At 45.9% G+C, this 24,730-nt stretch overlaps 1 long non-coding RNA gene across 1 annotated transcript; it reads right to left on the reverse strand.

Annotated features, from left to right (window-relative positions):
• Positions 1 to 12,243: 12,243 nt before the first annotated feature.
• Positions 12,244 to 17,796, reverse strand: LOC116420281. The gene is made up of 2 exons (XR_004230590.1): positions 17,720 to 17,796; positions 12,244 to 12,277 (listed from the first exon to the last, which is right to left on the reverse strand). It is a non-coding gene; the product is annotated as an uncharacterized LOC116420281 (long non-coding RNA).
• Positions 17,797 to 24,730: the final 6,934 nt, after the last annotated feature.

Raw genomic sequence — 24,730 nt, forward strand, 5'->3', positions numbered from 1 at the left:
GCCCGGGGCTGTAGCCCTGCCCTTCCCCCGGGCTAGGGGCGGGTGCTTTTTTCCCCGGGCAACGAGGTTTTAAACCCTCTTTGGCTTTTGGGCCAGGGTTTCCCATAGGGAACTTTCCCCCTTTTTTCCCTTTTCCCCAAAATTTTTTCCCCTGGGTCCCAACCCCCATTTTTTGGGACTCCATTTTTCCACCCCAAAGGAAACCCCCTTTTCCCTCCCCCTTTTTATTTTTTCCCCCCGGGGTTTTTAAACTTTTATCCCCCTTTTCCCCATTGGGCTTTCCAACCCTTTGCCTGGAACCTGTGTTGACCAAGGGGCCCCCAATTTTTTGGGAAAGCCCTGGGGCTTTGGATTTCTGGAAATTTGGGAGGGTTCGCAGGGCCCGGTTGGGCCCCAACCCGGCCGAATTGGGCCTCTGCCTTTCCCCGGGCCCCAACCCAGGGCGGTTTTCCCTGCCTTTCCCCGCAGGGAAAGGGTTCAGGCCCCCCTTCTTTTTTGGGGGGTTTTCCCAAATCCTCCCCTAAAAAGGGAAACTTGAAAAACAAAAATTCCCTTTAAACCAAAAAAAAAAAACAAAAAGAAAAACCAAAGGGGGCAAAAGGGGGCCAAATAGGGGCCAAGTTTAAGGCTTGGGGCCCGGGGTCTACCCGGTCCCTGGGGGTTGACCCCTTTACCCTCCCCGGGGCCCCCTTTTGCCCCTTCCCGCCCGGAGGGAGGGCCCCTTTCCTCCCCCCCCGGGGGGGCCCCCCCCCCGGGTTCCCTTTGGGTTTTAACATGCCTTCCAAAAAAAAAGAAACCCTTTTTTTCCCCCTTTTTCCCCTTTCCCCCGTTTCCTTTTTTTAAAAAAACCCCCCAATAAGGCCCCCGGGGGAAGGGGCCCCAATAGGCCTTTTTTTTTTTCCCTGTTTTTGGGGGGTTCCCCCCCCCGGGGGCCCCACTGGCCTCCCCCCTTTTTTCCCGGGGGAAACCTTCCCCCCCTGGCCCTACCCCAAAACCCGGGCCCCCCCGGGCCAAATGAAAAAGGCTAGGGCAAAATGGCCCCAAAGCAAAAGGGGCCCCCAAAACCCCCGGGCCCCAAAATCCCCCCAAACCCGCCCTTAACCTTAAATTTTCCCGGAAACCCGGCCCTTTCCCCGTCCCCGGGTCCCAACCCACTAAGCCCCCACCCGCCCGAGGTTTGGGACACCCCGGGTTTCCCCCCTGGAGAAAAAGGAGTCCCAAAAATTTTCCGGGGGTTTATCCCGGGGGTTTGTTTCCCCTTTTTTCCCCCGGGCAAAGGGGACTTTGCCCTGGGTTTTCCCTAACCATTTTTTTCCATTTTTTTAAAAGGGATTTTTACCTTTTTTAAACCCCCGGGGGGGCCACTCCCCGGGATTCCCCTTTTTGGGGCTTTCCCCGGGCTTGAAAGCAGGAAGGTTGGAAAAACCCGGAAAAAAGGGAGGGCCCCAAAATTTGACCCCGGGGGTGGGTTCCCCGGGAAACCCTTTAAACCCCTCCCCCGGGATTCCGGCCCTCGGGGGCTTTCCGGGAGCACCTTTCCGGGTTTTTTTTTTGGGGGGGTTCCATTTTTGGCCAAAAATTTTTCGCCGGGATTCCCTGGGATGTCCCTTCCTGAACCTGGAAAAGCCCGGAAACCCCCGCCCCCTCCCCAGGGACTTCCTTTGGAAACCCCTTCCCTTTGGGTTCCTTTCCTAAAAAAGGGGAAAAACCCCCCCCAGGGAAACCGGGACCCCCGGCAAGGGGGGGTTTGGGAAAGGGGATCGCCACCCAAGGGCCCCCCCAGGCCCCAACCCCTTGGGCCCCCGGGCCGGGGGTTTGTTTTACCCCTTGGCCCTGCTTTTTAAAAACCCACCTTTTGCCAATCCCATTTTAACCATTTTTCCCCTGGGGTGGCCCCCCGGGGCCTTCCTCCCTACTTTGGCCCCCCGGGCCCCTCCCTTTAGGGGGGGACCATAAAACCTGCAAACGGGCTCAAAATTTTTAACCCGGACCGTTTTTTCCCCCCCCCCCTTTTTTTTGGAAACCCCGGAGCCAGGGGTCCCTTTATGGCCCAAAAGGGGGGAAAAACCCAAACCCCCTTTTCCCCCTAAAATTTTTTCCCCTTTTTTTTCCCCCCCCGGGGGCCCAGGGCCCCGGGATTTTTTCCCCCTTTTGGGGACCCCAGGGGCCCGGGGCTTTACGAGCTGGGCCCCCCTTTTCCCCGGGGCCCCCCCCCTTTAAAGGGAAACTGGTTTCCCCGGGTCCCCCCAGCCTTTTTCCCAAACCCCTTTCCCCCCTTTAGGGGTCCCAAAAGGGGGGCTCCCCAAAACCCCGGTTCCCAGAAAACCTGCGGCCCCCATTTTTTCCCTCCCCAAAGGGGGTTTTAAACCATTTTTCCCCTTGCCCCCTTTAGGCACCGGGGTTTCCCCCCTTTTATTTCCTCCTCCCGGTTTTCCCCTGGGCCCCCTTAATTCCCCTTTTCCCCGGGGGATTTCCCCCTTCTGGGGCAAAGGACCTTTTCCCAAAAGTTGGAAACTTTTCTCCCCCCCCTTTTTTGGTTTCTTTCCCTTGGAAAATTTAAGAAGCCCCGGGATTTTTCCCCACCCCAAAAATGTCACCCCTGTGGGCAAATTTCCTGGGGGCCCCTTTAATTTCCTGGGAAATCGGGAAAAGCCCGTTCCCTGGGAGGGGAAGATTTTCGGGGTTTTCGCCCCTTCCTTTCTTTTCCCCCCCCCCCTTTGACCCGGGGGGCCGCCCCCCCCCTTGGGACCCCCCAGCCGGGCCCCCCACCCCCGGCTGGGGGGCAAGCGCCCCCGGGGCCCCCCTTTGGGGTTCCCCGGGCCCCCGGGTTTCCCCCCCTTCCCAAAGGGGAAAAACCCCCCCAAATTCCCCCCGGGGTCCCCCCCTTGGGGCCCCTTGGGGGGTAGCCGGCAGGGGGGGCCCTTTTCTGCCCCATTTGGGGGCCCCCCCCCCTTTTCCTTTTTTTTTTTTTCCCCCTTGTTTGGGAGGAAAACCCCTTTTTTCTTCCAAAGGGGTTTAAATCCCCATTTTCCCCTTCCTTTTTTTTTGGGACCCCTTTCGGGGAATGGACCCCTTCCCCAAGGCCGGGGTTTGGTAAAAAGGGGACCCCCCCGGGCCCCCCGGGCGAAGGGCAGATCCCGGCGAAAGCCGCTCTTTCAAACCTCTTCCCAGGGGACCCCCTTTTGGGTTTGGGGGCCACCCGGGAGACCAGGTTTTTTTTCCCCCCCCCTTTTAAGGGCCCCGGAGGGCTGGCCTGTCCCTTTGGAAAAGCTGACCCTTTTTCCCCCCAGGGGCCCCCCCCGGCCCTCTTGGGGAGGGAGTCCCAAAGGATTCCCCCCGGTTCCCAACCCCCTTTCCCGGGGGAAAGGAAACCCCCCAAACCAAAGGGACCCCCTGAAAGAAAAAACCCCCCCCGGGAAGCCCGGCCCGGGCCTTTCCTGAAACTTCCCCGGAGGGTTTGGGAGGAACCTTTCTGAAAAATTGGGGGAAAGTTTCCTCCCCCCCGGGGTTTTGGGGCCTTTCCCCGGCCCGGGGTCCCCCTGGGTTGAGGGGCAGGGGGTACCAATTTTCCCCCCCTTGGCCCCTTGCTTTGGGTTTTCCCCCCCCCCTTTCCCCTTTTCCCCCGGGACCCGGGTTTTCCCCCCCTTTTTCCCCGATTTTTCACCCCCCCCCCCCTTTTTCCCAAAAGGCGGGTAGGGGCCCCCTTTCCGGGGGTCCCCCCCCGGGATTTCCCCCCTTGGGGGGGAAAAGGGCAAAGGGGTTCCCCCCCCTTTTTCCCATTTTTGGGCCCCATTGGGGCCGGAAACCCCCTTGGGACCCGGGGGCCCTCCCGGTTTTTTCCGCCCTTGGGTTTCCCCTCCCTGGGCCCGGGGAAAGGGGAACTTTTTTGGGGGGCCTTTTTTTTCCCCCCCCTTTAAAATTTGCCCCCCCTTCCTTGGGATTTCGGCCCCTTACCGTCTTTCCCTGGGCCCCCCGGCCCTTTAAACCCCCCCTTCCCGGTGTTTTGGAAACCCCCAAAGGGGTGCCGCCCTGAAAGGGGGGCCCAACCCATTCCCAATTCCCCCCTGGGCCCTTCCGATTTGGGAATCCCTGGAGGGTTTGGACACCCCTTGGGGTTTTGAAAGGGCGGGGGCCCCGCCTTTTTTGGGGCCGGGGGCCCCCCCATTTTGCTTTTTTTGGGGGCCCCCCAAAGGGGGGCCGGGCCCCCATGCTTTCCTTCCCCTTTGGGTTTTTCCCCCTTTGGGCCCCCTCCCCTATTTCCCTCCCCGGGGAAAAACCCCATTGGGGGGGAAAGGGCCCCCTTTATTTCTTTTCCCCGGGGGGCCCCCCCAACAGGGGGGAGAAAACCGAAAGGGGCCCCCTCCCCCCCTTTTCCCCCCGGGCCCGGGGTTTCCCTCTTCCCCAGCCCCGGGGGGGCCCCCCCTTTTAACCTTTCCCTTTTATTTTCCCCTTGGTTCCCCCTTTAAAGGGGGAGGCCCGTGCCCCGTCCCCCAAGGGGGCCCCCTTGCCCCCCGGGCCCCTTTTCCCCCCTTTTTGGGGTGACTTCCCCCCGGCCCCCTTGGGGAGGGGGCCCGGCCTATTTTATCCCCGGCCAAACCCCAATGGGTCCCGGGGGCCCTTCCCCTGGGGGGGATTCCCCGGGGGGTCCCCAAACCCGGGGCCCGCCCCTGCAGGAACTGGGGGGAGGGCCCTTTTTTTTGGGTTTTCCCCTTCCCCCGGGGAAAAAGGTTTTGGGAACTGTTGGCCCTTGACTTTTGGGGGGGGGTCCCCTCACCCCGTCCCCCCGGGCCCCGGCCCCCTTGGTTCCTTGGCCCCGGCCCTTTTAAAATTTCCCCCCAGGGGAAAGGGGCCTGGAACCCGGGGGGTTTGGTTGGGGTCCTTTTTTCCCTGGGGTCCCCCCGGCCCCCCAGTAAGGGGGGCCGGGAAATGCCTTTCCTTTTATTTGCGACCGGGGCGGGGCCCCCTGCCGGGGCCCCAGGTTTAAATTTTCCCTTTTCCCCTTGGGAACCCGGCTCCCTTCCCCGGGAAACCAGGGCCGCTAACCCCTTCTTTTTCCCCTTTTCCCAGGGGGGTTTTTGAAACCGGGCCCCTTATCCCCCCTTTTCCCCCTTCCCCCCCCTCCCGAAACCCCGGGTGGGGGGACCCGGGCCTTAAGGGGAAAAGATTTCCCAACCCATTTCATCCCCCCCCGGGGGGTTCCCCTGGGCCTGCCCCGGGGGTTTTATTCCCCCCCGGCTAGCCCCCCGCCCCGGGTTCCCCCGGGCCCCCAAGGGGGTTTTTTCCGGAAAGGCTTTGCAAGAGCCCCCTTTCGAAAACCGGTCCCTCCTTTCCGGGACCTTGGGGGAAAAACCCCCCCTTTTCCTTTGGGCCGGACCCCGGCCGGCCCCTTTGTGGGCCCCCCGGGGCCCCCGGGGCCCCCGGCCCGACTGGGATTCGGGCCCGAACCCGGGTTTCAAAAGGGGAAACCTTTCTCCCCGGGCCTTTTTTGCCCCCCTTTTGCTCCCTTTTCCCCCTTTAGGCGGGCACCAATTTTCGTCATTTCCCCCCCAAATTTTTCCCCCCCGGGCCTTTCCCGGGGCCCCCTTTTTCCCGGAGGAAAACCCCCTTGCAAAAATTTAGCCCCTGTTCCCCCCTTTTTTCTTTTCCCCGGGCCCCCCCCAGGTTTGGGAAAACTTTGGCCCCTTTCCCCCCCAGGGGCCGGGTCCCGGCCCGGGCTCCCCTTTACCGGGTGGAGGGTTAAACCCCCAACGCCCCGGGCGGGCCGGGACCCCGAAACCCCGGGTGCCCTTTTCCCCGGGCCCCCCGGGCCCCAAAGCCCCACCCTTTTCCCCAGGGAAAACCCCCCTTTTCCCTTTTTAAACCTTGGTTGGCCGCGCAAAGGGGTTTCGAGGGGTTTTAAAAATCCCAGGTAAGGCCCCCCCCTTTGGGGGGCCCTTCCCAATCCTTCCGGGGAAATCCCAAAAAAGGGGTCTCTGGGGCCAAAAGGGGAAAAACCCGGCCCATTGGGGCCTTTGGCCCCGGGGGAGCCCCGGGTTTTGGGGCCCCCCCCCCCCCCCCTTTCCCCCCTGGGCCCCCTTTTTCCCCCCCGGGGGTATTTCCCCCCTCCTTTCCCCTCCCTGGGCTTCCCTACCCCCTTTCCCCTTTGGGGCCCGGCAAAGGCCATTTTTCCCCCTCTTCCCCGGGATTTTTTTGGGGGGTGGGCCGGGGGGGGGGCCCCGGTTCCCATTTTCCTCCCCCAGGGTGATTTCCCAACCCCCAGCCTGGGGCCCAAAACTGGGGCCCCCCGGGGGCCCCCAAGGGGAATTTCCCTCCGGTTTCCCTCCCGGGCTTTCAAGGAGTGGCCCAGGGCCCTTTTTTTCCCTTTGGGACTTTTAATTTGGGCCTTTACCCCTTTACCCCCCTGGTTTCCCCGGGCCAAACGGGGCCCCCCCTCCCTTGGGGGCCTTCCCAACTTTTCAAAGGGGGTTTTTGGGCTTTTTGGAACCCGGCCGGGACCCGGGCCCCCCCATTTGGGGAAATTCCCAAACCCCCGGGGCTGAGGACCCGGGGCCCCTGAACGGGGGTTTGGGCCCAAACCTTTTCCCCCTTTTCCCCCTCGCTTTGGGGAACCCCCTACCGGGACCTTTTTCCCCGTGGGGTTTCCCCCGCCCCCCGGGGGGCCCGGCCTGCCCCGGGAAAGGAGGGGCTTCGCCGGGCCCCCTTTCCCGGGTTTGGGCCCCCGGGCCCGGGGCCCCCCCCAAAGGGGCCCCCCCGGGCCCCCCCTTCCCTTTGGAGACCCGAAAAACCCATTCCCCCTCCCCAAAATCCCACCCGGGGCCCCCCGGCCCCCCCCGGGGACGGGCCCTTCGAGGGGGAAACCCCTACCCACCCCTTTGGCCCCCCCTTTTCCCCCCCTTTTGGGTTTTCCCCGGGCCCCAAGGAGCTTATGGGCCTGAGCAGAATGGGCAGCCTTGGGGGAGTGACCTTTCTGCCCTCCATGAGAAATATTTTAACAGACTCAAGGATCATCTTTCAGAAATGACAGAGACGGAAGTGTTCAGGATAGAGATATATATACCCCATGTGGTCACTTGAGCTGGTTTGCGACATTGTAGTTGTGAAGTTTTGAGGAATAGGAAGAAGGGCAGAGAGCACCTGGTCAAGTTCTAGGTCACCAGACACTGAAACCATTGAGGATTGACTGCTGAGGCACAGCCAATTTTGTATAAATTATTGAAGAAAGAGAGAACTGGATAAAAGTCTCATTTTTGGAACCAGAACTAAGGTGTGATTCTTACCATTATCTCAGATAATGACAGATGGTTAGTACCTACAAAAGCATTAGTGGCCAGAAAGAATTAAGCTGTCATTGAGATGGACTAAATTTTTTTTCTTTTTTTGACAAATTAGAATCCTATAGATCATCATCACACAAGGCTTTATTCAGGTTTTCCTATACATGTGACAAGCTATGTACTAAGGGCTGGAGATACAGAGTAAGATAAACTATATAAACAATTAAATTAGAATTGAGGTTTTTCCCTTTGTTTCCTCAAACTGGGACTAGCCCTTCTGTTAGGCTGTGAAGGACATTGTTCACAAATTCAATTGTCCAGATGCTCCCATTCCCTGCTCTGTGATCTTGAGGAGTAGGACCCCACCCCACTAGACCTTATAAATAGAACCTAATCTAGGTGCATTTTGCCTTCAGAAACCCGGATTCTTGGATCCTCCATTAGGATTCAGGGTGATCCAGCTCATTGGGATCAACCATAGGGATCCGGATAGATGGATGGCTTTCCTTTTTGCTGAAGGCAGAGGAATGTCTCACATCTTACAGGAGCTCAAAATTTTTAACTCACTGGCTCATTATTCACTAAGGTAGGAATTTTATTATCTGTCAGGTGACCTCCTTTTCCAAAGGTACTTAAGCAAATTAGCATTAAACATTTCCATGGTTTTATTTAGTCTTTGTTTATGAAGAGAGACCACTGATCAGTTTATTATTTGTAATGAACTGATTCTTCTCCATAGGAAATGTAAACACAGTGCCTGCCCTCAAGAAACTTTCTTCTTAATGGGGTGGCCAAGAGACTCAAACTAGGTTAGAGATGAGAGATAACCTACTAGGTTAGAGATGAGAGATAACCTTCCAGGTTAAGGAAGGCAATAGTAGCTGGGGGGTAGGTGGGGAGGAAAGAAACCTCTTGGTAAAGGTCTAAAAAAAATCACCCTTGAGCCAAGTCCTGAAATATGCATCTTCTATACATAGACATAGACATTTTTGCCTTTGTGTACAAAGTCAGGAGGACTATCTTATGTGAGGAATAGCCAGGAGTACCCCAGAATGTGAGGATGAGATGCAGGAGGGGTTTAATCGGGTCAGGGTCACAGCCATGTAGTCACAGAGGGCCTCATGGTGGCAGCTGTGAGGAGGGAGCATTTCTTTGTGGCCAATTAACTGATGGTAGCGAGTCTGCTGCTGCTCCCAAATAAAATGATCCTGCTGTTATGCCACAGTTCTCTTTACCTGTCCTGACTCAGTTTCCCTGCACTAGTTTCCCTTGTCTAAGTAAATTCTCCCCTTCTGGTCCATTAAGATTGGGAACCCTTTACTCTAAGGTTATAAATTGTTAGCAAGATAAACAAGAGAGCAGACCTCCTGACTTTTCCCTGTCCTCAAGAATTTACAATATCCCTCAAGACCTCACTGACATCTTTATCTCTGGGTATTCAGACATCCTGTCTCTGGGCTTTTAGGATTTATGGTCTCCCCCCAACCTAACAAGTTTTCCCGCGCTTCTTTGTTTCTAAAGGATATTTAAGAAGCTGGGTTTCTCCTATTCATTGCTGGAGGCTGACTACTGGCTATGACAGTCTCCTCCAGCCCTGGGGCCAACATGGATTCCGTGGTCCCAGTATATCTTTATCTGACTGGATAATTTGAGACGAGAGTCCTGTCCAGTCAGTTATACTCTCCAATTAATAAAATATTGAAAACTCTAATCTCTCTCCTGCCTCAGTTTTTCCAGCATTACACTGCTGGACATCCTGAACCTGGTGCTTGAAAGAGAAACAGGGTAGAGGCTGCTGGGGGAGGGAGGCTGTAGCTGGTGACAGCAACAGCCTGGGTGGGGAGATACAGAAGGAAGCACGGGAGGGGAAAACAACCCTTTGTTAACCTATCCCTGTCCTAAATTTCCAGTCCTCTCACACCATATTCTCTGCCACATACTCTTCAGTCCAGTGACAACTTTCTTTAGGACGTTCCACAAACAAGACTCCAGCTCTTAGCTGCCCCAAACACATTTTGAAACACTTTGTGTTTCATTGAAAATTTCAAACCACTACTACAGCAACCACAAGAATTTCTGCTGAGTTAAAAAACAAGATTTTATTTTACTGATCCCTAAGATCATCCTAAAATGCCTGACTACAAAGGTCCTGCTGGTCCCCCTGTGCCTCCACAGGGTGTCCCGTTCCAAAACTGATCCTGGAAAGACACAAATAAGAACACAGTTAGATATAATTGTCATCCTAGTATTCAACAAAACAGGAGAAATTCCATAAGTCTTGGGGGGGGAACTCCTATCCCAAGAGCAGGTCAGCAGGTTCTGCTCCCCCTTCTCCACTTCTGTAGGTTTGTTTTCCCACTCACACAGACCTGGAAGGAGGTTAGACAGGGAAGCAAAATTTTGAGTGGATGAAAATATGTCTGCCTCAGTTGCTGAGTGCAATGAAGATGAGGAACACAACTGATTCCATGTAATTAATAGGAAAATTGGTAAACAGGGAAAAGTTCTTTCCTAATAAATTTACTCTAATAAATTTCAAATCGCAGATATTTGAAAAAATGATTCCCCTTTAAAAACTCAAGACACATTTGCCAATAAGTAAGTGGTACAAAGATATGCACAGGCAGTTTTTAAAGAAAGTAAATCCAAGTGATAAAACAATCCTCTGAATCATAAATAATCAAACGGAAGCAAATTAAAGCAACGCGAGATTCTACCTGACACCCATTAGATTAGCAAAGAGGACAAAAAAAGGACAAACAGTGGTGGCGCTGTGGATCAGTTGAGCTTTTCTACAAACGGATTTAAAGCTTCAGCCCCAAAATTCTCAAATGGGTCAGCCATGTTCCTATGAGGCCTATACCCTAAAAGTGATCAAGGAAAGAGGAAAAGGATCCAGATGCACAAAAATATACCCCACAAAAATGGAAGACTTATGTGGGGGAAGGGGTGTCTCATTGGAGAAAGGCTGAACAACAAATGGCATATGAATGTCATGAAACATCATTTACCTTAACGAATGATGAAATGGAAAGTTTTGGCACAATCTAAAAAGATCTCTATAGATGCAGAGCGGAATGACAACCGGGACACCTCATGCAGAGCAACATTGTAGAGACAAACAGATTTGCAAATACTTTAGAACCCTGACTAATGCAATGAAAACCTGGAGTCCAGAAGACTGAATGTGAAACTTATTATTCGTCTGTCACATGTGTAAGTGACACCAAATGCAAAAAGAGAAGGGGTGCAATACATCTCCAGACTTGTTCCACTTGGGAGGTGTTTTTGCAGGATGATGATGGGTTCTATTTTTCCAGGTTTTACCAGGGGCTATTGTTTCATTGAGACTGAACACTTGAGATTAACAGTACTTCAAATAAATGAACTTACTTTGTTAAAAAAAAATGGAATGGTTTTGATCGGAGAGTTGATATAACCAGCAGTGAGTGGGACATTTGTCAGCTTGCTGCAAATATTTTCCCCTTTTACCAATTTCTCATATCTTAACCACCTTAGATTTGTTGGAACAAATGTAAATATTACAGCATCAAAGTGGTTCCTGTAGACAACAAACAAAAGGCAGCTATTGGGGCCACTGTAAAAGCCTAGGCCCAGAGAGCACATTGGGCAACACACTGTGAGAGGTCGCTGCAATAGTAAAGCACCATTAAAAGAATATGAACATCCCTGCCTCATATATGTCAAATAGCTACAATGCTTTCATTTAGCAGCAGAAGGGGCCCTATCCTATTTCCCATTCCTTTGTCAGCAGTGTCTCCCAGTCACCAGAGTAAGGACCCAAAAGACACAAGAAACCATTACTTTTAAATGCACAATATTCAGGGAAGGAGAAGCAGGAATAGACAACTGTGTAAGTGACACATGCTACTTTTTCCACAGCCTAGCCTGACCACACAGGCAGGAATCAGTGAAGCTCCTACCCATCCAAATCTGGCCTTTCAAACACTATCAAACCCTGTGCTGCCAGAATCATTTTCAATAATGACCATAGGGTGGGAACCATAAAGCTTAAATCTCTGTTCTCACCTGTGAAGGGGGGGGGGGGGGGCTGATGATCTGCCATGCTGGAATCAGCAGGTATTTGGAAAAGGTGGATTAGGGAAGAAAACTTTGATCCAAGTCAATCCTCAGGATTGCTAGGGGATCAGCTAAGGAGGAATCCCTAGGCTGGGTGCCATATACTTCTCCTAGATCCAGTATCTCCTAGATACTGGTTACTTCCATTTCCTTGCTGAAATTCCATCCACCCATTATGTGCTTTGACAACAACATCATAGAGACATCGGGAGACAGCTCAAGTTCTACTTGACAAGGATGCGTTGTCCAGAGGGCCCCAAGCCATCACCGTCCATTCCAAGCTCCAAGCTTGGAGAAGCGATAAAAAGGGTGAGCACGGATTAGGTATGGACAAAGGCTGGGGGCCCTGGACGTCAAGTGTCACTTTAGGTTCCTGTTATCAGGGGGGACTTAGAACAATACAGGGTTCAGCTACTTCGAACCTGACATCAAAAGGGCTTCCAAGAATGGCTCAGAGTTTGGCTGAGCAGAGGCCATTGTCCCGGAGGGCCCCGTGGATTGGAAGCTCCCACTTAAAAAGGTGTGGGAAAGGGTCAAGCAGGAGGGAGGAGCATAGTCCAAGTCTGTAATCTCAAGACTGCTAGGGGATCAGCTAAGGAGGAAGCTTAGGCTGGGCTCCATACACTTCTAGATGCTACCAGTTACCTCCATTTCCCTAAGAAACTAGGGAAGGGCAATCAGGTGTTTTTTGTTCCTAAATGGACATTATGGGGACATCAGGGACAGATCAGGCTTCACTCGGGCAGCACCCATGACATGTAGGTGTCATTGCCATCATCATATATCCCCAGGCTCCAAGTTGAGAAGGTGATGCAATCCCTGTCTTTTGGTCCAGGGGTTATGGCTTTTTCCACTGGCCCTTCTGTTGTCAGAGAGGTAGAGCCCATTCCAGAGATGATATCCTGCAGAGAAACAAAGACGATGACTTGAAATGATGTGATAATTTATTTTTGATTTTTAGATTTTTTTTCATTATTTGGGTATCAAAGTCATTGATTCTAGTCAGGAAGTTTAATTACCTATGGAGCCTCCTTAACTAAATTTCATTCCTTAGGCAACACATAAGATTAGGGCCCTGTTTATATAGATTTGTTCAACGTTCACAACAGATTTCCATCTTTTAATTTGCTTAAACTGCAACAAATAAATGTTGAAGATTACAATATGTAAAATAATTATTTCTGTCATTCTGACATCAATTTGTCTTCAAAATTCTCTTTACAATACTAATATTTATGCATTTTTTGTGGAAGCCTGAACCTGTGCTTAAACATAGTAAAACGTATGTTTTCACCTGTTGGTATATCTACTGTGTTTTTGTTTAATTATTATTTTTTATTTTCAAAACATATGCATGGATAATTTTCAACTTTTCACCCTTGCAAAATCTTGTGTTCCATTTTTCCCTCCCTTCCCCCTACTCCATTCCCCAAAACGGCAAGTAATCCAATATATGTCAGATATGTACAATTGTTCTATACATATTTCTGCAATTACCATGCAGCACAAGAAAAATCAGATCAAAAAGGAACAAAATGAGAAAGAAAAGAAAATACAAGCAAGAAACAACAAAAGTGTGAAAATACTATGTTGTGATCCACACTCAGTTCCCAGTCCTCTCTCTTGAAAGGACAGTCTTGGTATCAATATGACCATGTGCCGCCTCCTTTCTTTCATATTAACTTTCCATAACTAGATGAGTGAAGTATAAAAGTTGTTTTTGTAAATGATAAACCTTTTTACAATACTCAAACATCTTTGAATTACAATACAATGCAAATATGAAAGGTCTTAAATCTTTTACTTTTGGTTTTTTTTTTTTTTTGAATTTGGTATTGTGTGGAATAGAGAGATAAGGTGAAGAAGATCTTACGGGAATGTCTGAATTCTTTTTCTGTATTTTATTTTCATTATTTCTGTGTTTCCCCTATGACCAGTATAATATGTGCAGGCTCATATTTACTTGAGCCTTGGCCAGCTAGAAACATATTTACTTAACCTGAGCTGATGGCATTTATTGGTATTTGATATTTATCGATATTCAGTCTATTAGCTTGACTACTATCTGCTTGCTTAAGCCTGAAGGCCTGATTTTCTGTTTCCTAGAAATCAGGAAATCAGGAGATTTCAGGGAAACAGAAACTTTCCATTCCACTCTCTCTGAATAGCAACAACCAATTAGATGCCTCCCCTCCTTCTCAATGCTCTCTTGTGATGTAATCTCTTGTATAAAAGCTATGTATCTTTACTGCTTCTCTAGCCCTCCTACCAGGAGCTTTCTCTTTCTTATCTCGCGGGAGGACGGCTCATCCATTTTTAATAAACAACTTTTCTGCCTTCTACTGAGTGATCTCTGAGTCATCATTTTGGGTAAGGGTCTTCTATATCCCTCACACGATTTGTTTCATTTCCTAAGCTAAGCAAAACTAGGTAAATAAATTGTTCTGTTTGCCCTCTCTGTTCCCTTGTACATGATCACACATTTCTGTGTTGTACCAGGCAGCTAACATATAGCTATATACATGTCTGTATCTATATAGGACAAGGCAGGCAGATAGAACAAAGATGTGACATGAAAAAATGTTTCAAAGTTTATGGAAGTTTTTAAACTTTTAATGGAGTAGTAAACTTCACTTTAGGAAAGCAACAAGATTAGAATGTTTTCTCTAAGATCTAGGATATAAAGATGAAAATATATATATATCACTGTTATGTATGTAATTACCTTCTAAATGTTTCTATTTGGAAGACAAAAGGACAAGCAAACATGATTTCTAGAAAATATCCATGTGTATCTATTTTTTCTTTCAAACCTGAAGATAGTTAAGAACAAGATTGTTCCCCCCCAACACACACACTCACTCTCTCTCTCTCTCTCTCTCTCTCTCACACACACACACACACACACTCACTCCCTCTCCCTCTCCCCCTCTCTCCCCTTCTAGGGAAGATGTAGCAATGACTCTAAGGCCACCTGACCTTGGGAGTGATGTAGTTGGAAAAGATCTATTTCCACATTATCTTGCCCCATTTTACTCTATCTGACCAGGATGCTATGGCTATAAATACTGCTGGTTGTCAGATAACAGTCAGCTGGTTAGTGATAACAGAATAAAGAGCAACAATGTTGAGATACTTAATGTTGATATAGGTGCAGAACAAAATTAAGCATCCGCCTCTTGACCTAGTCCAGTCTGGTCTTCTCCCCTTTCTCCCCCAAGAATTATGAGTATTGTACTTGCACACAAAGTCAGAAACAGGCCACTCATCAACTCCACCAGTAAGCCATAAAATTAGCATACAGTGCCATGAAGCACCTGGTTTCTCTAACTTTTTCCTGTAAATGTATCTTCTTGTCTCTGGTTCTTTGCTAACTTCTTTTGGAACTTAGTCCATTTTAACTGGCAGGACAATTACGATAAACTTTGCCCCTTGACTTGGAAATTGGCCTGAGCCTGCAAATTTTTTTGAGATACCTCGTGAAATCGATTTCGAAGCCCAGCCCTTTTGGAGTTCCCCTTAAAGCCCAACACCCAATCACACCAATGGGCTATCCTTCAGGTTCAACTGAACATACATATGATCTTTTTTGGGGGGGGGAAAGGAAGAAACTTTTTTTCTTTATCTTTCTCTATTCCCCCCACACTCCCTAGAAGATATATTTTGATTTTGTGTTAAGAACCAATTCTCAAAATCAGATTAATGACATATAAAATTGTATTGTAAAAACATTTTAAAGTCACATTTATTTTCCTGTTTTGAAGTCTCTAGCTGAACATATTAAGGAACAAAACGGCTCATTTTAGAAGTCAAGCTGTCATGGATTCTTTTAAAAGATTGTTTCAGCCTGAAGATAGCATTACAGCCTTTCAGGTACGGGGTTCAGGTAAAGATACAAAGTGTTCATGTAAAAATTGAAATTCTCTAAACCTTCAGGGGAATTACGTGTTCCTAATATAGTGTTCTTATAGTTTAGTTCATGTCTTTTGGAAATAAGGTTACTTGTTTTCAATACCTGAACTACTTGAAGACTGTAAATATGTTAGGCCTTAATTAAATTGGATTAAATCTAATCACTAGCAGGTTTTACCAGCACTTGGTATCATGCTAAGGAATCTACTAGGAGCATCTTCAGAGCTTCCTTGGGAATAAGGCTTGGTCCAATTTTGAAAAATGTTTCCAAGAATCAGATGGTCACATGGGACAGCTAAGATCCAAGAGAAACAAATTGATTAAATGGACATTTGGCATGGGTTACCAGGAACAAGCTGGTGTGAGACTGCATGCAATTTAACATTGATGGTAATTAGTGTTTTCTTTTCCTGGTGCACGTTTCTGGCAGAGGTACATAACCAAATTTTTAACGCAGACACGTAAAATTTTAATTATGTGAACAAGTTGCACGGCACTCCTATGATCAAACTAATGATGATAATTTTTCATCTCAGATTTCCCTTTACTTAGTTTGGGGGGGGGAGCATTTTTCCTAGTTAAGAGATTATTGAGCAGACTAAAACCTATCCCATGGCCTGCGAGAATTTATTTAAGGCCTCAAACATTCCTCATAAAAAGCTAGAGAAAATAGCACAATTGTCAACACCTCCTCAATTTTCCTGATGACATGAAAATCTGCCCTCTTGATCGGCCCCAATGTCTACTTCAAAATTGACTTATTTACATACGGAGACTGTTTAAGTTCCTCTCCTTAGTGAATATGAGACTATGATTCTATTTAACAGAATCTGTTCCAGTTTTATGACATTGAAGGATTAGGAATCTTTGGTTTTTTAAACGTCCCTAAATTTAAAGAATGTACAAAATTGTAATATGTAAAAGAAATTTCTCTCACTGTGGTGTGATACTGTCCATAAAAAGACTCTTTAGAAGCCTCATCTTAGCTCAGGTTTATTATATTTTGAAGCCTGAACTTGTGCTTGAGCATAAAAACCCTTCCCCCGTGCGGTCCAAAAGCAAACAATTCTCCTTTAACCACTGCTCTAACCCATCTCCCCACTATCTTTCGGCAGCATATTTTGAGTTCAAACTGTTTATTCCATTATTTTCTCCTGCTACTCGAAACCCTTCCCCCCACCCCAATTACTGAAACAATTTTCTCTTCCCCCCCACCCCCACCCTCGGCCTCACTCAGCGCCCTCTGCTACTCGGAAACTGCTCCTACAGCACAGCTCTTCTCCCCCCACCTCCCATTCTGGGCGGCCCCACCTCCTCACAGAGGGACAACTAGGAGAGAACGGGGGGGGGGGTAAGGCTGGAGACTGTGGGAGCCTCCTCAGGGCCCCCTCCCGCTCCCCGGGGGCTCACGCTCTGGGCTTTCCAACCTGGATGTTGGGAAAGTTTGAAGGCAAATGAAGCTTGGGGCTGGCTGAGGGGGAGGGGGCTACCTAGCGGCCTGGATGCCGTTTGGATAAACTGGAGAGCGCGCAGAAGGGCGTGGCCTGAAGCAGAGCTGGACCCCGACCGACAGAGAAGATACTGTGAGTCAAAGAATAATTTAGAAAATACTAGAAAATTCCCTCCCTCTGTGAAATAAAAAACCGAACAACAACAACAACAAAAACCATGGGATTCAGCTGAATTCTCCACGGAGAACTAGAGGATTCCATCCGCAAAATACAAAGTATCAATCAATCAATATAACATGTAACTCAAAGCTAGAATAAAAAACAAACCAAAACCTAACTAAAAACAAGAAGACGTTCTGGAAATGAAAAAAGGGGCATAAAATTGAAAGCAAAAACTGTGCATTGGATTGATAAATAAAACTTGGGGGTTTTGGAAAAAACTACCAAAGTAGAACAGTTAGCTAACGATAGCCAATCGTTCATACCCAGAATGCAAAGTGAAACCCTCAAAGGGGAATGAGAAATGAAGTCATCCAAAACTCCTGCTGTATTATATATTCCAATAGAAGTAAAACTGGAGAATAAATCGATGCTCACAAAAACATACAATACCCAGATTTATGTTTGAAAGAAAAAACTATCAGAAAATTATCTTGAATAAGCCAAAATGAATTTTTAAAAAAGCCCAGGTCCGAATGATTATTTAAGGGAATTGTCTCCAACATTCCAAGAAAGATAAGCCCTAATATAGCATGAACTGTTTGGAAAAACAGAAATGAAGGGCCCCTTTCCAATCTCTTTCTATAACACCGAATGAGCATTTGACACCTGAATCAGGGAAGGAGAAAGCGGAGAAAAAAGAGTTTATAGGAACATGAACATCAACGCAAATATTTTAAAGAGAATGTTAGCAAAGATACTGCCACAACATATTAGAAACTCTAACCCATGTGGGGAGCAGGTTGCAGAGGTAAGATTTACCTGTATACTTGTCTGATTTCTCCAAGGAAAAGGCCTTGTGGGCCTATCAAGCAGCATGGCATCGAGAAGAGTGAGAGGGACCGTCTAGTCTAAGGCTGTAGCCCAAGATGGGTCTTTTATAGGGAAGGGAGGGGGCGGGGTTGCACACTCTCCAGGGAGATGTTTACTACTTAACCTTTGACCAAATTTTGAGCAAAACAAGGAATAGAAACATGTAGCGGTTCTCTAGCTTCTTGGCATCCTGTGTACTTCGACCCCAACCCTCTGCACCTGCTCTAGTGGGCAACAACAACTTGGTTTTCTTCCCCTGCCCCTAGGTCTTCTGAGACCCATTCCACTAGGAATGCAGGGTTGATTCAACCTATGGAATGCTTTTAACATAATTAACTAGATAAATGATGCAAAGAATAAAAACAAAACTATCACAGCAACCAAGGCTGCAAAAGCTTTGGGCAATATCCAACGTCAGTTTTTAATTTTTAAAAAATTGTTAAATCTAGGGGGAAAAATAGACTTTTCCACAATTTAGTAAATAGCTATAGTTATTTTTTATTAAAGCTTTTTATATTTCAAAACATAGACATGGACAATTTTTCAACATTAGCCCTTGCAAAACCCTGTGTTCCAATTTCCCTCCCTTCCCCCACACCCTCCCCTAGATGGCAAGTAGCCCAATATATCTTAAGTATTCTGCCTATTATTTATATGTCACATTAAGATTTGCAAAGAGCTTTAGACACCTTGTCTCATTTGATCCTCAGAATAACCCTGGGGGGTAGGTGCCTTTATTGTCTTCATTTTTAGATGAAGAAAACAAAAACTGAGAAGTCAAATGATCTTCATATGCTCCCACACCCAGTATCTGAAGCCATATTTGAACGGGTCTTCCTAAGTGGATCAGTGGATAGAGCACTGCGGCTGGAGTGAAGTGTTCATACCTGGGCTCAGATACTTGTTATCTGTGTGTGATCCTGAGCAAGCCGCTTAATCTCTGTTTGCCTCAGCTTCCTCATCTGTAAAATGGGGGTGATAGTAGCCCCTAGCTCCCAAGGTTATCGGAGGAGCAAATGAGATAATATTTGTAAAAGTGGTTTGTGTGGTATACCAGACACACAGGAGGTGCTATAGAAATGTTAAACACTTTAATGTACAAAAGTACTTTTTGCAAGTCTCTTTGTAATAGTGAACAACAACCCAGTTGGGGCCAAGGGTTAGGCAGGGGAGTGAGAGATGACAACATATCGACAAATGGCTAAACAAATTTTGATATATGAGTATAATCCAATGTTATTGGGCCACAAGAAATGATGAAATGATTGGTTCAGACAAATCTGGGTAGACTGGTACGAACTAATGCAGAGTGTGGTGATTAGAACTAGGAGGATAATTTGTACAATGAAACAACACTACAAAGAAAACTAACTTCAGAATTTTAATCAATACAGTGACAAACCATGATTTTTGAGGCCCAAAGATGAAGCGTGCTACCCATGTTTACTAGCTTATCGACTAGCTGCCCCTGCCTCAACCTCCCAACCACTGAGCAATTAAAAAAAGAAAGAAAAAAAAATCCCTCATAGGAAATATTGGAAGAGAAACAAATACATTCTCCAATTGGCCACATCTGAAAATGTCTGATTCATTTGGCACTTTAAGTCCACCATCTCTCTAGCAGATACCCCGACTTCTTGGAGGTGTGACCGTGGACAAGTCACTTAACCCTGTTTACCTCAGTTTCCTTATCTGTAAAAAGAGCTGGAAAAGAGAATGACAAATTATTTCAGGATCTTTCCTAGAAAAGCCTAAATGGGGTCACGAACAATTGGACAGGACTGAACTACAGCAACAACGGCAACAAAATCTGAAGAAGGTCACAAGGATAAAGTTAGTTTGGAGCTGCTTTTTAAGAGAAGCGCTGCTTCCATGCTTAAGCTCTTAACTGATTTCCTGCTATATTGGAGAAAGGGGAGAGAGGGGGAAAAGTCTGGAATGAAAGGTCTTGTGAAGGCGAAAGTTGACAACTATCTTTGCATGTATTTGGAAAAATAAAATACTATTAAAATGGGAGCGGGGGTTGGCATCCATGATCAATTCATTGGGGACTCCCCAAACCTGTGCCTTGTGTTACACCTATTGACCGCCCACCTCCATGAAGGGGTAGATGAGACTTGCCTTCTCATCCCTCTTGATTTGAATTTCTGCTTAATCTTTGAAATTGCGTTCTGTCTGCTTTTTATTATTTTGTGTGTGTCTCTGTACTTTTAGTTGGGATTGTTGTGGTTGCTGTGGATATTGTTTTGTTGGTTCCGTTTTCTTCAATTTGAATGAGTTTGCAGAGATATTTCTGTGCTTCTTTGCATTCATCATACATGTCAATTTTTTAACAGCACCATATTATTCAGTTACATTCATGTACCACAAAAAGACACAGAGACAGAGAGACAGTCACAGAGAGAGAGAGATAAAGACAGAGGGAGAAAGAAAGAGATGGAGAGAAAGAGAGACACAGAGACACAGAGAGAAACAGAGACACAGATAAAATGATACAGACAGAAAAAGAGACAGAGACACACAGAGAAAGAAGGAGATAGAGATTGAGAGATAGATACAGAGAGATAGAGACTGAGAAACATAGTGATGGAGAGAGACGCGAAAGACAGAGAGAGTCTAGCTTCCAGGAATAAAGAGACAGTAGCTGGAGTAGATCCTCTGAACTTGGCCCTCCTCAGACCCCGTGTCAGTCCCTGGGTTAAGCCTTGGAGGCCACAGTTCAGGCAGATCCCCGCTAAGCTGGACTGTGTGTGCAGGAGGCTCACCAGGATGACACTTCTGTGCTGTAGGATTGCTTAAAGGAACCGGGAATGTTTTGCTGGGAGAAAAGAAGACTGAGGGGACCACTTAAAAAGTTGTCCACTGAAAAGATACCATTGGGACTTGCTATCTTATTTCTTTATATATTTAGAAGACTTTTCCCCCTTCTAAATGTATAGGTTGTTTTCTCTTCAATCCACATTTGATATGATTAGGGTTGTCTCTACAAATCCCTCCCTTATTCTCTTCCTCCTCCCTGTCTTCTTACTCTCTTATTTCTGAATTTAGAGGACTTGTACACACTTCTAGATAGACATGTATTGTTTCCTCTTCAACCCATTCCTGATGAGAATAGCGTTCCAGAACTACCTGCCCTCCTCTCCCTTCTAACTCCTCTTTCTCCTGCACCTCACCTGTATACAGTAATTACCCCTTTTACCTTTCCCTACACAGTTCTGCTTTTAGGAATCACATCCTACTCAGCTCTGCCCCCATCTTTCTTTCTAGCTACCCGATTACTAATGACAGTTTCAGACATACAGTTTACATATATGTCCACGTATAAAAAGTTAAACACTTTGTCTTTACCGAGTCCCCCGTAATGAGCCTTTGATATTAACCTGATATTATTCTTGCATGTCAAATCTTCTATTAAATGCAAATCTTTTTGCAACAAAATCCTCAAAGTTGGCAATTTATTGAACGTCATTTTTTTCTGTTCAGTATTATGCTTCACTTTGCTAGGTATGAAAAGAGATGTGCTTTTTTTACTCTCCATTCCATAGCCAGTTCTCGATTCCATCTAAAACTCAAAAATAAAATGAAAACTTCGCTTGAGTACAAGCAGGAGATTATGGTATCAAGGAAAGTGTCTTGGATGTGGAAAGAGGGCCAACAGTCAAAGTGAAGTATCTGGATTCAAGTCTTGGTCATCTGTGTCTCTTTAGACAAGTCATTTAATTGGATGACTTCTGAGCTGCCTTCTAGCTCTGTGCTGGAAATGCTGTAAGATGCTGGCTTCTTTTCTTCCAGGCCTCATTTCCCCCATGGAAAATCAAATGAGCTTTCCAGCTTTCTAAATCCCTTTGTCCTATGGAAGTCTGGAGCTGACCAGGTAAGAGTGAAGTGACATGACTTCTTAGTGATGATCCAAATTCTGTTTTCAGTGTTTGGATGTTTCATTGTTGATCTGCGATCTCCTATCTATTTCAGAAACCTAGCCTGCTGTTTCCTACCTGAGGAGATTATCAGTATCTTATGGGATGACTTTACCCAAGAAAGCAAAAAAGCATGAATATATTCTTATGCTGATATTCGAGCCTTGAGCATTTCTCTGGTAACATCTAAAGCTTACTTTGATATGGAAAAAGACAGGAAGGGCATTAAAATAAAGGAGGTGTTCTATAGTGGGATTCAAAAGGAGATCATCTTAAATCTCAAGTTGGCAACCAAGCAAATAGATAAATAAATGCAGCTTTCTTCTACGTTAGTGAGAGAAGGGTGTTCATGCTCTTCTTGGAGCGACCCCATCAGGAGCTGAAGCAAATTCTCATCCCAGCTAAAAGCCAGCTATTAGAGTTAATGGTTATGCAATTTTTTTGTGTGTGTGGCTTTTTGTTGTTGGTGGTGGTGGTGGTTTTTTTATTTGGGTCATTTTAAACACATTTAAGTTATCTTCAAACACACAAGATACTTTTGAAAGCTAATTTTCTCCAGAGCCAAAAATAACAGACTATAGCTCGGGACAACGACTATTTGCAAAATAATACTTATTAAAAAGAATCTATAGTCATATGCTTCGTCTTTAAGGTCTCATAATATAGAAGTGTCACATATACTGGCTCTCTCATTTTATTCCATCCTTATAGATCACTGATTCAGATCTTGGAGTTTCTTTTGAATGCCTCTAGTTCCTTCATTTTCTGCTTTAGCTTCTGAAAGATGCAAGCTTTATACTAGAGTCCCCAGATATGAATCATTTCTATAAGGTCTTAAATATTGCAAATTCTGTAATCTATATTCGAAAGTGACAGGACTATGAAACTGCTTATTGCTTTTTTCCCTTCTAGTTGCAAAGCTTTCAATAGCTCACTTTCAATTAGGATTATATATATATATATATATATATATATATATATATATATATATATATATATATGATACTTTATCCAGGAAGATAAGCAGCAATAATTCAAGTGGATAAAAAAAGACCAAACTCAGATAGATCTATGAATTATAATTGCTATACTTTGTCGAAGATTTGATTTTTCTAAAGAACTATTAAATTATTTCTTTGCCGGAAGACGTAAAGATAGTGTCTTGACAAAACCTGAATTAGGTTTACATATGTTGGCAATGATTTTTCCATGAATTAGGAAACATTGGAATTTGTTTAGATAAAATGTTTATATAGGAGCTCAAACACATTTTGTCAGATGCTGACCTCAACTACAGTCACCATTTTCAATTTAGGAAAACGTTTATATAGTTAGCAAGCTGTCATTCGGTAAAACTTGGGTTTTTTTTTTTAATTAAACAGATGGCGATAACAAAGAAATTAATGAACACATACTTGTTTGCTTACTGTACTCATTTGCATTTTAAAATCATTCAGGTTATGCAGTAATTAAGCTTTAATTGCTTTTAGACAAATGAAAATCTCAAAATGCATGACAAATGGTGATGAAATTGACTAAGAAGTATCTGGGTGCTTAATTCCCATGCAGTGCTATTTGACAAAAATTTCAGGAGCACACATTTGGGAAGAACATGGCTAATGATGATTTACTGTATCTCAGAGTGGGATTTTATTTTATTGTATTTAATATATCATAGAACTATTTTGTGAGTGCGTGCATATAACTGGATGAAATACTTTTGCCAAATGAGATAACATATGTCAAGTAATTTGTGTACCTTAAAATGGTCTGTCTATGTAAATGCCAGAGCGTTACTATTATTTCCACTTATATACAGAACTTTTCAATTTCTGTATAGGTTTGACATATACTTATTTAAATGTTGACAAATAGATAATTCATTATCCAAATTAATCATCTGCTTTTTCATGTATGTTGTCGCTCATACTTGAAAAAGACTCATTTTTACACATAAAAGCACCTGCATCATGCCACTTGTCCTAGAAAATAATATAAACACTATCAAGAAAGTTGCATCTAAGATATGGTGATACTCCTCTCCTCTGTTAACAGATATAGTGAACTGAAATTTCACTATGAGAAGGGAAGTAAAGCCTCAGAGGTATTACTGAGGTTCATGATATGGACCATATAATTGAAATTTAGCAGTTTATATGAGATAAGAGAAATAAGATGAAGAGACAGGCCTAATATGTTAAATATTATATACCTATATGTATCATTGTATGCATGAACAGTGTGTACACACTATATATATGTAAAATAGTAGAGTAGAAATGATAAATGAGCATTTAATAATAATAATAGCTAACATTTACATAGCACTATGTGCTAGGTACTGCACTAGGTGCTTGACAAGTATTATTTCATTTAATCCTCACAACCTTGGAATATAGATGCTATTTTTATCCCCATTTTATAAATTAATAAACTGACCCAAAAAGAGGTTAAGTGACTTGCTAGTATCTGATATATGCCAGGACCAATGTGCCAACTAATTGCTTTTAGTTCTGTCAAGTCTGCAAGATACTTTACTGTAATGGGCTGAAGCTCTTGAAGCTCTCCTTGCACTGAGGTCCCTGGCATTTGAGGCTAATTAGCAATTGGACAGTACTCTATTAATATATACTTGGAGAAAGAATGGCCCGCCCACTCTCTGTGCAAGTTTGATGTGTTGTATAGGAGATTGGTAGAGGATTTGGTGGGTGCAGTGTGAGAGCCAGAGGCACTGCTGGCCGGATTCATCTCACCATTGCTCTCACTTTGTATGCCATTCCCCTTCACCTCTGCAAAGAATAAAGATCAAAGATTTTCTCTTATTCTGACTCTGGTTGATTTTAATATACTCTGGGTGCTAAACGCGGTCATCACACGTTACATGTGTTATCTCATTTGATTTTTCAAACAACTCTAGAAGGCAGGTACTATTATATCCCCATTTTAAAGAAGAAGAAATTGAGGCAAAAAGTGAGGAAATGACTTGCCTAGGACAATTGCCAGCGACTCTTGTCTTCCTGACTCCAAGTGAGGAAAAATGAAC

Source organism: Sarcophilus harrisii, chromosome X, assembly GCF_902635505.1.
Source record: "Sarcophilus harrisii chromosome X, mSarHar1.11, whole genome shotgun sequence".
In the NCBI taxonomy this organism is placed as follows: Eukaryota; Metazoa; Chordata; class Mammalia; order Dasyuromorphia; family Dasyuridae; genus Sarcophilus; species Sarcophilus harrisii.